A 10526-nucleotide genomic window follows, 5' to 3' on the forward strand; every position below is an offset into this window, starting at 1 on the left:
CCTTTCAGTTCTGTGGCACCGGAGAGAGCTTTCTCAGTGGAAAGCCCAGGCAGTACAATTGTCAGCTGTCAGGATCCTACAGCACTAGATGGTTGACGCATGACTAGAGAAAAGTGCTCAGACAGCATCTTTCCACTACCCTCTTAGATTCAGTGACTGTAAAAAACTGAAGCCAAAGTAAAGGTTTTCTGTACTATGATGTCCTAGCCTAATATACCCTGGAAGACATAAATATTATAAACAAAAGCAAGGGAACGTAGGGGGAGTCAAGAAGTTTCCTTAGAAGAACGGGTCTGGATGTGGGATGCTAAAATTTTTTCTGAGGGCTGCCATAACAAATTACCCCAAATGGGGCCATTACCCTCTCACGTTTCAGGAGGTCGGAAGTCCAAAATCAAGGGGCTGGCCCCTTCTGGAGGCTCTGAGGGAGAAATGGCCCCATGCTTCTCTTTCTTAGCTGCTGATGGTTACCATCAACACCTGACTGTACTGTGTACGTCATAGCATCTGCACACAGCCTTCTTATAAGGACCCTCTAAATCCTGAATGGTTTCATCTAGAGGTCCTTAACTAATTACATCTACAAAAGACCCTATTTCCAAATACGGTCACATTCCGAGTTTCCATGCAGACATGAACTTGGCACAACACGACTCAACCCACTCCAGATGCTATTCCTGCTGCATGACTCCCACACAGAGTTTCTCTAGGCTCCAAATGGCAAGGGAGGGGGTGCCTTTAGGTCTACACTGGTAACTAAGCACTTTCTACTACAAGGTTAACAGAAACGATGCAGACATCTCTCTGTGTGTCTCCTCCATCATGGCTTTTGAAATGCTTCTTTGAAAGAGAACCCCCTGCGTTAATATGGTCCTTCACATAGTTTATCAGTACAACCTCAGGAAAATTAAACCGTAAAGGCATTTCCCAAAAAGGACTTTGGGAATTTGAATGACGTCCACAAAAGTTCAAAAGCAAGAATAAACCCTGGTTGTCTGTGCCTTCTCCATTCATGAGGCTTTTTGGCCTTTCAAAAACAAACAAACAAACAAAAAAAAAAAAAAACAAAAACGATGCCGAGCACAAGAAGATTGCTGGCCTAGATTTGAAAGTGTGAATGTGGAGAGCTTGGCTGTTGGCTTAGAAGAGTGGACATCACAAATGCTTACTGTTGCCTTCATTCAGGTGGGTGCTTTTTTTTTGTTTTTTTTAACGTGGCTCAGTCTTTTCTGCCATTAGTAATGAAAGAAATACCTTTTGTTTAGCTCAGCCCAGGAAGAAGGGCCCCAGCCTCCCATCAGAATAGAGAGCACACAGATATAGCCCCAGGTGGCACAGACCCGACCTAATATAAAACTTAGGGCTTTAACTGTTACAAAATATCAGAGAAGGCCACACGTTGGCTTCAAAAAAGAGAGGTCAAATTCTGTAGATCTTTCTTAGGCAACATTCCCTGATGCTCCATTATTCCCTTGGTTCCTTACAACGGATGACAGGCTTCATTTATACGGCGTTACAGGAGAAGGAAATGGTACATGACACTAAAAGTCCCTGGATTACACTTGGAAACCGGATGAGGAAAAAAAAAAAAAGAAACTGGATGAGACTCTGTAAACCTCCCTCCTCCTGTCTAGTATGGCTGTCAGCACAAGGAAATTTGGGGAAGCTTCCATTTTTAAAAGAGATATTAAGGAAGCACATGTTCCGTTTGTCTTTGTTAACATCCTTTTGTGGCACCATTTCATTCAGTTGGATTAAAGACTGCATTCATTATTGAAGAGTCAGGACTTGAAAGTCCTGTTGGTTTTCTGCTTTCTCTTCATTACCAACATCCCTCAGACTAATCTTTGACAAGACTGGTCACTATGTTATTTCAGAAATGCAGAAAATGAGAATTCTGTATCTCCACAGCCATGCACAGTGCTTTGCACAACTAGGCAATCTGTAAGAATTGGTTGAAATAAAATGAGACAGAGACAGAAACCACCCTTCAGAAATTCACTGTTCAGGTATTAGAATAAAATTGACAAGGGGCATCTGGGTGGCTCAGTCGGTTAAGCGTCTGACTTCGGCTCAGGTCATGATCTCACAGTTCATGGGTTTGAGCATCGGACTCTGCACTGACAGCTGGGACCCTGGAGTCTACTTCAGATTCTGTGTCTCCCTCTCTCTCTGCCCCTCCCCTGCTCACACTCTGTCTCTCTTTCTCACAAAAATAAATAAAATGTTAAAAAATTTTTTTAAGTTGACAGAAAGTGCCATGATGTATTTAGGATGGGGGAGTTCTAGCTCTTGATGCAAGAATACCATTTATCTTCTGGCACTATGATGGCCACACTGTTGTGTCCTTTGGACTGAAAAAGGTAGATATGTTCAAACTCTGGAATTATATAAATTACAGTCCAGATAGAAAAAAAGAGAGAGAGAAGGCAACACTGGTCTATTTCACTTCAAAGCTGCACACTTTCAAAGCCACCTGACACATGTTGAATTTCTTCGTGTTATGATATCTCATTCTTTGGCCTCACAGGAAATTTGAGCCACCACATTGAGCAATCAATAAAAATCCTCTTTCTTTTCACAACGCCCAAGTAATATTTCCTAACTTTGTTTTGAGTCACTCGAAGCAAGCTTTTTTACAATTCCTTTGAGATGTGTCTCTTTAAAGAAACACCCTTGTGTTTCTGTTTCAAAAATCGAACGCCATTTTGAAATAGACTTCTAAAATTATGTTCTGGTAATCCTGGATTATATGAAAAAGTATGCTGAGGTTCATGCAAGCTTCAGAAGAGATGGAATTTGGAAGATCACCAGGGTTTCATCCCAGTTAAGGTAACAGAACACTGGTTTGGGGGAACCGGGAGAGGAATGTTCAATGTGTAAATCTAATCACAGTCTCTAGTAATAACTGCAGTCTGGCTTTGCAACACCTAGATGCTAACACGCACTGAAACTGTGGTGGATAGTGGAAAATGATACTTTAAAAAATAATAATAATAAAGACTTGACATGATCAGCTGTGTCACTGAGCTGATAATGTGGATATCTCTTCTTTGTAATTTTTTTTGAAAAAATTTTCCAGAATCTTAACAAAGCCGATACAATAAATGGACGTGTACCCACCACTTAGACTTAATATGAACATTTGATTCAGACCTTCGTTTTGTGAAAGATCAAAAGTACTATGGGTAGAACTGATCTCTTCTCTGACCCCTCCCCCATCCTATACCTCTCCCTCTATCCCCAGCATCAGTCACTAGCCCATATTGGTTGAGTACACGATCCGTATTTGTATGTATTTGTAACTAATACATATTTGAAAACAATGGACAAATCATACATACGGTGTTGTTTTTCATTTACAGAAATGTTAACACATTTTATGCAACTTTCTACAATCTGCTTTTATTTTTACTCAACCTCAGGTATTCTGAAATCCATCCATATACATTATTCATATAGTTTATTCACTTTGCTGTATTATATCCTGAATAAAGAGTTTCTTTAATCCCTTTCCCAGCTTATGAGAATTTGAGGATTTTTTTTCCTTTTATAAATAATGCTGTTGTTTTCACAGTTATGTACCCTAGAGCTTTCTAGGACAAATTTCCAGAAGTGGAGTAGTTGGGTCATGGTATCCATGCAAACTATAACAGACGTTGCCATGATGCTCTACAAAGTGTTTGTTCCATTTACACAATCACTAGCATTGTATGAGGCTTCCCACGTTTTCTCCAGCACTTGATTTTCTGTACCTTTGCAATGTTGTACTGATTGGGTTTAAAATAAAATCTCGTTGTTTCATTTTGCTTCCATACGTTATGAATGAAGTCAACCATTGTTTCATGTTTGTTGACTTTCCATGTCCTCTTCTATGGCTACCTGTTCATATATTCCGTCCATTTTCCTATTGGGTTGCTTATCTTTCCTTTCAGATTTGTAGCACATATTTATACATTCCTGGCTTCTGATTATTCATCTGTTGTATATATTACAAATATCTACTGTTGCTCATCTTTTAACTTTGTGGCATACTTTTTGAGCAGAAGTTTTTAATGTTTATAAAATGTATCAAATTTTGTCTTTAGAACTTCTCCAGCTGTCTGGTTTAAAAAATTCTTTCCTACCCGCTGGTTGTAAATATATTTACTATATTTTATTCTAACATTTTTAATGTTTAGGACTTCAGTGTATATTTAGGAGCTTTATAAATTTTGTAAAATGTATTAATTTATATAAGTTTTAAATATGCATATTTTAATAAATAGTATATACTAATGTGTTTTACATTCAAATATTAATATATTTTTCAATGTTTGGGATTTTTATGTATGTTAAAGTATTAAATGTGTATTTAGACCACAAAGTTTATAGATTTTCTTCTTTCTTTATAACTTCTTGATCGTATCTGGTTAAACAAATTTTTTTTCCTAGCCTGTGGTCATGATATTTTACTACATTTTATTCTAACATTTAAAAAGCTTTTTCATTTGAATATAGTTGACCCACCATGTTACATTCGTTTCAGATGTACAACATAGGAATTCAACTTCTCTCAGCTACCGTCTGTCACCACACAACGATATTCCAAATGCCACTGACTATATTCAGCCAAAAAAAGGCTGTGCCTTTTACTCCTATGACTTACTTAGTCCATAACTGGGATCCTATATCCCCCTCTCCTGTTCACCCATTTTGTCTAGCCCCCTACCCACCCCCCGACCAGCAACTATGAGTTTGTTCCCTGTATTTATGAATTTGTTTTTGCTTTGTGTTTGTTTATTCATTTGTTTTGATTTTTAGCTTCCACATGTGAGTGAAATCGTATGGTATTTGTCTTTCTCAGCCTGATTTATTTCACTTAGCATAATACCCTCTAGGTCCATCCATGATTAAAAAATTAAAAGTAGAAATACCACAGGATCCAATAATCCCACTACTGGGTATTTACCCAAAGAAAATAAAAGCACTAATTCAAAAAGATATATGCACCCTATGCTTATTGCAGCATTAATCAAACATTTTTAATGTTATTTTATTTTTCTTTTTATCACGGAGAATCAAGTAGCTCAAATCCATTTATTGAAATGACAATGGTCCCTTATAGGCTTGGGTCTATCTGAAGGCTCTTCATCTGTTCTATTTTCTGGGACTAAAATATTAATGTACATTCACTAACAGTCTTCTTCTACCGTGATATTATGGCAGAAATATTCAACCATGCTCCTGAATGTAATAGGAATGCTTCTAAAGTTTTCCCATTAAACATGAAGCCACTGCTTTCTGAACATCCCTTCTAATCCGAATTTGTACAAAACATTACTGTAAACATGCTGACTTGGATTACCAGCTTTAGAAAACTGCTGTGTGGCTTTTTCCTTTAACCTATAAATTGGGTGGATTAGATTAATAAATTTGGGTGGGGAGATGTTAACTAGCCTTCCATTCCTAGTAGAAATCCTATTTTACTTTTTTCTTCTTTCTTTTAAACCTCTATATTTTGTGGTTGGTATTTTATTTAGGATTTCTGCATCTATCCATAAGTCATACAGTATGATGATTTTCTTTTATACATTGTCCTTAATCAATATTGTTATAAAATTTGTAATCACCTAAAAACAATAAGCTAGATATTTCTTCACTCTTCTTCCCTTTTCCAAGACAGCAAATATCTATTTCTTTAAAAATTCACCTACAAAACTTCCTGGGCCAGAACTCTTTCATGGGGGAGATTTTTAACTGGTAAATTAGTTTTTTTGCCATGGATTATTTCATTTTTCCATTTCTTCTAGGGTTTGTTTTGATATGTATTTCACTTATAAATGCCCATTTATCCAAATTTTCAATTTGTTCATATATTACATACTCATAGTACTTTCTTCTGATTTGTATATTCTCTTTCTAGTCTCTTTTCAACCAGGAGACACAGATTCAGGCTAGGCTTTTTTTGAGGTCGGCATTTACATCCAGACAACCATTATTTCATCAAATATACATCGATTTGGAGAGGTCCAAAAAACACAGCTAATACAACCACCTAAGCCCAGAAATCAAAATCAGAGTTAGTTTAAGTAGAGTTTAATTTTTTAATGAAAAATCCTTTTCTATTATAGTTGTTGGTCTTTAGCTACATCATAATCTATATATTATCTATTTGCATAATATTTATATCAATATAAGCTTTTATAGGTAAACATATTTCAATAAAGTATTCTTATTTATAAGAAGAACAACCACTGAAAATACGTAGTATTTAATTTTCTCTCCCAATATCAACATTAGGCATGAAGAAATAACCAAAACACTACCTCTATCTGGAGGAAGTTTATGGTAATTCCAGAATACAGGGACGCAACAGCCTTTAGAACAGCAATATGTAAAACCTAAGCCTATAGTACCATGCATATAAAAGTCACCAGTAATTTGTTTTCAAATGAGAAGAAAACAAGCTACTTTTTCTACAGAATTAAACGGAGCACCTCAAATTGGAATTATTCAGCTGACTTGTTTTATAAAAACATTTCCTGAAGAGACAACTCACAGACAATGACTTCTAAAGAAATTCTGTTAGGGGTATGAGGATAGATTGCTTAGATCAAAAAGTATTTTTTAAAACTGCACATAATTCCCTCCTCTTAGAGACTTAAAATGCAAATAAACATAAAAATATGTTTGAGTAATTTAGCAATAAAGAAATCTGTTCAATTTCATTAACCCACTTTTTGGAGACTATTTAATCACAGACTCTTTTCTTCCCACATGGCATCTATTTTGGGTCATGGAATATGCTTTGGAAAATACTACTGAGGTAGCATTTAATAAAAATGGAACTTAAGAAGGGAAAATAGAAAACACACATACAAATCAATGTGATAATTTATAGACAGGTTCGTAATTCATATATAGAATATAACCAAAGTCCAAAGCACTAGCCCTTTAGACTAGCTAAGTTAACAGGACTCTCATTCAAAAAAACACAGAGTTAAAATTCTTACCCATCTGCAATTCTAAAATACTGCTTCCCCTTCTTCACAGCGAAGGAAACAATCAGCAAAACTAAAAGGCAACCGACAGAATGGGAGAAGATATTTGCAAATGACATATCAGATAAAGGGTTAGTATCCAAAATCCATAAAGAACTTATCAAACTCAACACCCAAAAAACAAATAATCCAGTGAAGAGATGGGCAAAAGACATGAATAGACACTTCTCCAAAGAAGACAACCAGATGGCCAACCGACATATGAAAAAATGCTCAACATCACTCATCATCAGGGAAATACAAATTAAAACCACAAGGAGATACCACCTTATACCTGTCAGAATGGCTAACATTAACAACTGAGGCAACAACAGATGTTGGCGAGGATGGGGAGAAAGACGATCCCTTTTGCCTGCTGGTGGGAATGCAAACTGGTGCAGCCGCTCTGGAAAACAAACTAAAAACTAAAGAACTAAAAATAAAAAACAAAAATAGAACTACCCTACAACCCAGCAGTTGCACTACTAGGCATTTATCCACGGGATACAGGTGTGCTGTTTCGAAGGGACATATGCACCCCCATGTTTATAGCAGCACTAACAACAATAGCCAAAGTATGGAAAGAGCCCACATGTCCATCAATGGATGAATGGATAAAGACGTGGTGTATATATATACAACGGAGTATTATTCGGCAATCAAAAAGAATGAAATCTTGCCATTTGCAACTATGTGGATGGAACTGGAGGGTATTATGCTAAGCGAAATTAGAGAAAGACAAAAATCATATGACTTCACTCATATGAGGACTTTAAGAGACAAACAGATGAACATAAGGGAAGGAAAACAAAAATAATATAAAAGCAGCAAGGGGGACAAAACATAAGAGACTCTTAAATATGGAGAACAAACAGAGTTAGTAAGTTACTGGAGGGGGTGTGGGAGGGGGGATGGGCTAAATGGGTAAGGGGCATTAAGGAATCTACTCCTGAAATCATTGTTGCACTAGATGCTAACTAATTTGGATGCAAATTAAAAAATAAATAAATTTAAAAAAAGAAAAGAAAAAATAATAATAAAATAAAATACTGCTTCCCAAAAACAGTGTGGCTAATGCCCTATCCATGTAAGAAAAGAATCATACAAGAATCATCTCCTTACACACACACACATGCACACACACACACACACAATTTGGGGTAGGGTATGAGGAGTGTACCATTACTCTTCTTCTAGAACACAAAAAGGCAATAGTATTAAGCCATCCCTGACACTGGCCACATTTAGGTACCTATCAATACAACCAAATTCCTGTATTAGGTCTGTCAATGTGACTCTTCTTTTTTATTGAATTTACTTAGAGAACTAACTAAATAGACTTTTATTTATTTAAGTACTGCTGGAGATATGAGAAAAAAAGGAAAAACCACAGTCTTGCCAGGATCTACAGAATGCTGACCTGTCTGAATGTCTCTTTCCTTTCTCTTGATCATCTATCTTTACACTCTGGAGGACCAAAAGTAACTGAATAAACATTATCTTGTCCTTGGCCTTCACCAAGCAAAATTGTTTATATCAGAGACCATTTCCCTTTAGAGCCTGAGATCATTATTTTAAAGTAAATTGTCAAATGCTCCACAGTTGATCTCAGTTCAGTTCTGCCATTTGCTGCTCTATGAACCAAGTCCAGGGCATGACATTAAGCCTGTGACTACATAACATGAGAAAAATGTTTTAAGGCAGAATAAAATATCACGTACAGTTCCTGGCAGTGAATCTTAACAATTGAAACATCCTTGTCCAAGCAAACACTTCAAGACACTGTTTCAGAAATATGACAATCATGCCTACCACACATGCTGTTGTAAGAACTTAATGAAATAATGGAGAGAAAGAGCATGATGCTGTAACATGTACAGTAGATTTTTAATAAACATTATTTGAATCAGAATTTATTGAAATGTATTATGACCCATAATGGAGGAGGGTAAAATTTAAGCAAATTAAGCAGCATCCATTTCAGGAAATATGTTAGCCATGAAAGGGAGTAGAATATGTGACCCCAAGGTATGCTTCCCTGGTATGTGGATTATTTTGAGCTGAAGGCAGTTAAGACCAAGCAGACTCAAGAAAAACAGCCTTTACCTCTGTCTAAAATAATTTAGAAAGGGCGTCTGGCTAAGAGAGAGCACCCTTACCAGAGATAACTTTTGTCTAAGTTATCTGTATGGCAGGGCAAACCTCTAATTACCAAACAACCACTTTTCTTATCTTCCTGTGAATTGCCCTCCTCTCCTTTGAAGCCCTAGGCCCTTATCCCATTCCTTAGCTCAGGAGGGCACATAAGCCTCAATTGCCCTACTTGTCTGTGGATCTCATATCCATACATACATAATTCACTTTTTCCTCCTGTCAATATATCTTATATCAATCTACCAGCCACAGAATTTAGAAAGGTGGAGGACAATTTTTTCCTCCCCAACAGCCATCTGGCTGCTTGTTTTCTCCTTTAACCACCAAACAGACCTTCAAAATATCTGAATGGCAGAATAAAAAAGGTAGGCCCAGCACAGTCTCCATGAAGTCTTTTGTACTGAACAGCTCTACCCAGATCTTTCTCTCACCTGATAGCACCCTGTTTCTGACACTTCAGTTGCCAATAGGCAGCTTACTTCATTTTCGTCCTCTTAAAAATCTCAATATTTCTGAATCTCTGCTCAAATTACATGTCCTTATTTACTCTTCTCATTTCCCCTAGTGCCCAGAATGAATTTGGCCTCCCTGCCCTAAACCTCATCTTCCTTTGAAGACAGAGTTTCCACGAGGCTTTTCAAACACTGAAGGGGGTAGAAGTATGTGGTGAGTGTCTTGCCCAAAGTTACATTTCTTTTTTTGCAGTGAAGTTGAGATTGAGAATCAAAACCAACATAGTTTCTAATTCTGAGACAAAGCATAGTTTCTTGTCCCTGTATGAAACAATTCTGGGACCAAAAATTATTTCTAATTTCCTAAGAGTCCTAATTTCTTAAACAATTTCCTATTTCCAATTTTCTAAACAATAACGGGGCTCTAGCAAAAATAACAGCTACTTCGTCTAGGATATACTTAGTCTGGGTGATCAGACTTTATAACTAAAATAGTTAACTTGTCAAAATTAACAGCTCACACATTAATGCTTACTTCAAGACTGTTACTTTACTGTGCCCACCCTAAATGTCTAAATTCTGTCCAGTCTCAACTGGTAAAAGTACCCAGCCCAGGTCCCCAAAACCCTAATAAATATCCTTCTCTGACTTGCTCCTACTGTAATATTACTAAGACACAGTCTTACATTGTGTCCCCCTTACTACAGTAAGTCTAATAATCTTAGCATTGGTTGATCAATAGTTTTTCTGGTGGGTTTTCCATAGCCAAGAAACACAAAGTGATCCCCAATTCAGTGTTTATCTTTTCTACTACCCTAAGCCATTATAATACGGTCTTTTCTGTTCAAAAATAAAAGTTTCCCTTTAAAATGTGAACCTTATGTGTTGCTGTTAACAT

The sequence above is a fragment of the Acinonyx jubatus genome, chromosome B2 (assembly GCF_027475565.1).
Source record: "Acinonyx jubatus isolate Ajub_Pintada_27869175 chromosome B2, VMU_Ajub_asm_v1.0, whole genome shotgun sequence".
NCBI lineage: Eukaryota > Metazoa > Chordata > Mammalia > Carnivora > Felidae > Acinonyx > Acinonyx jubatus.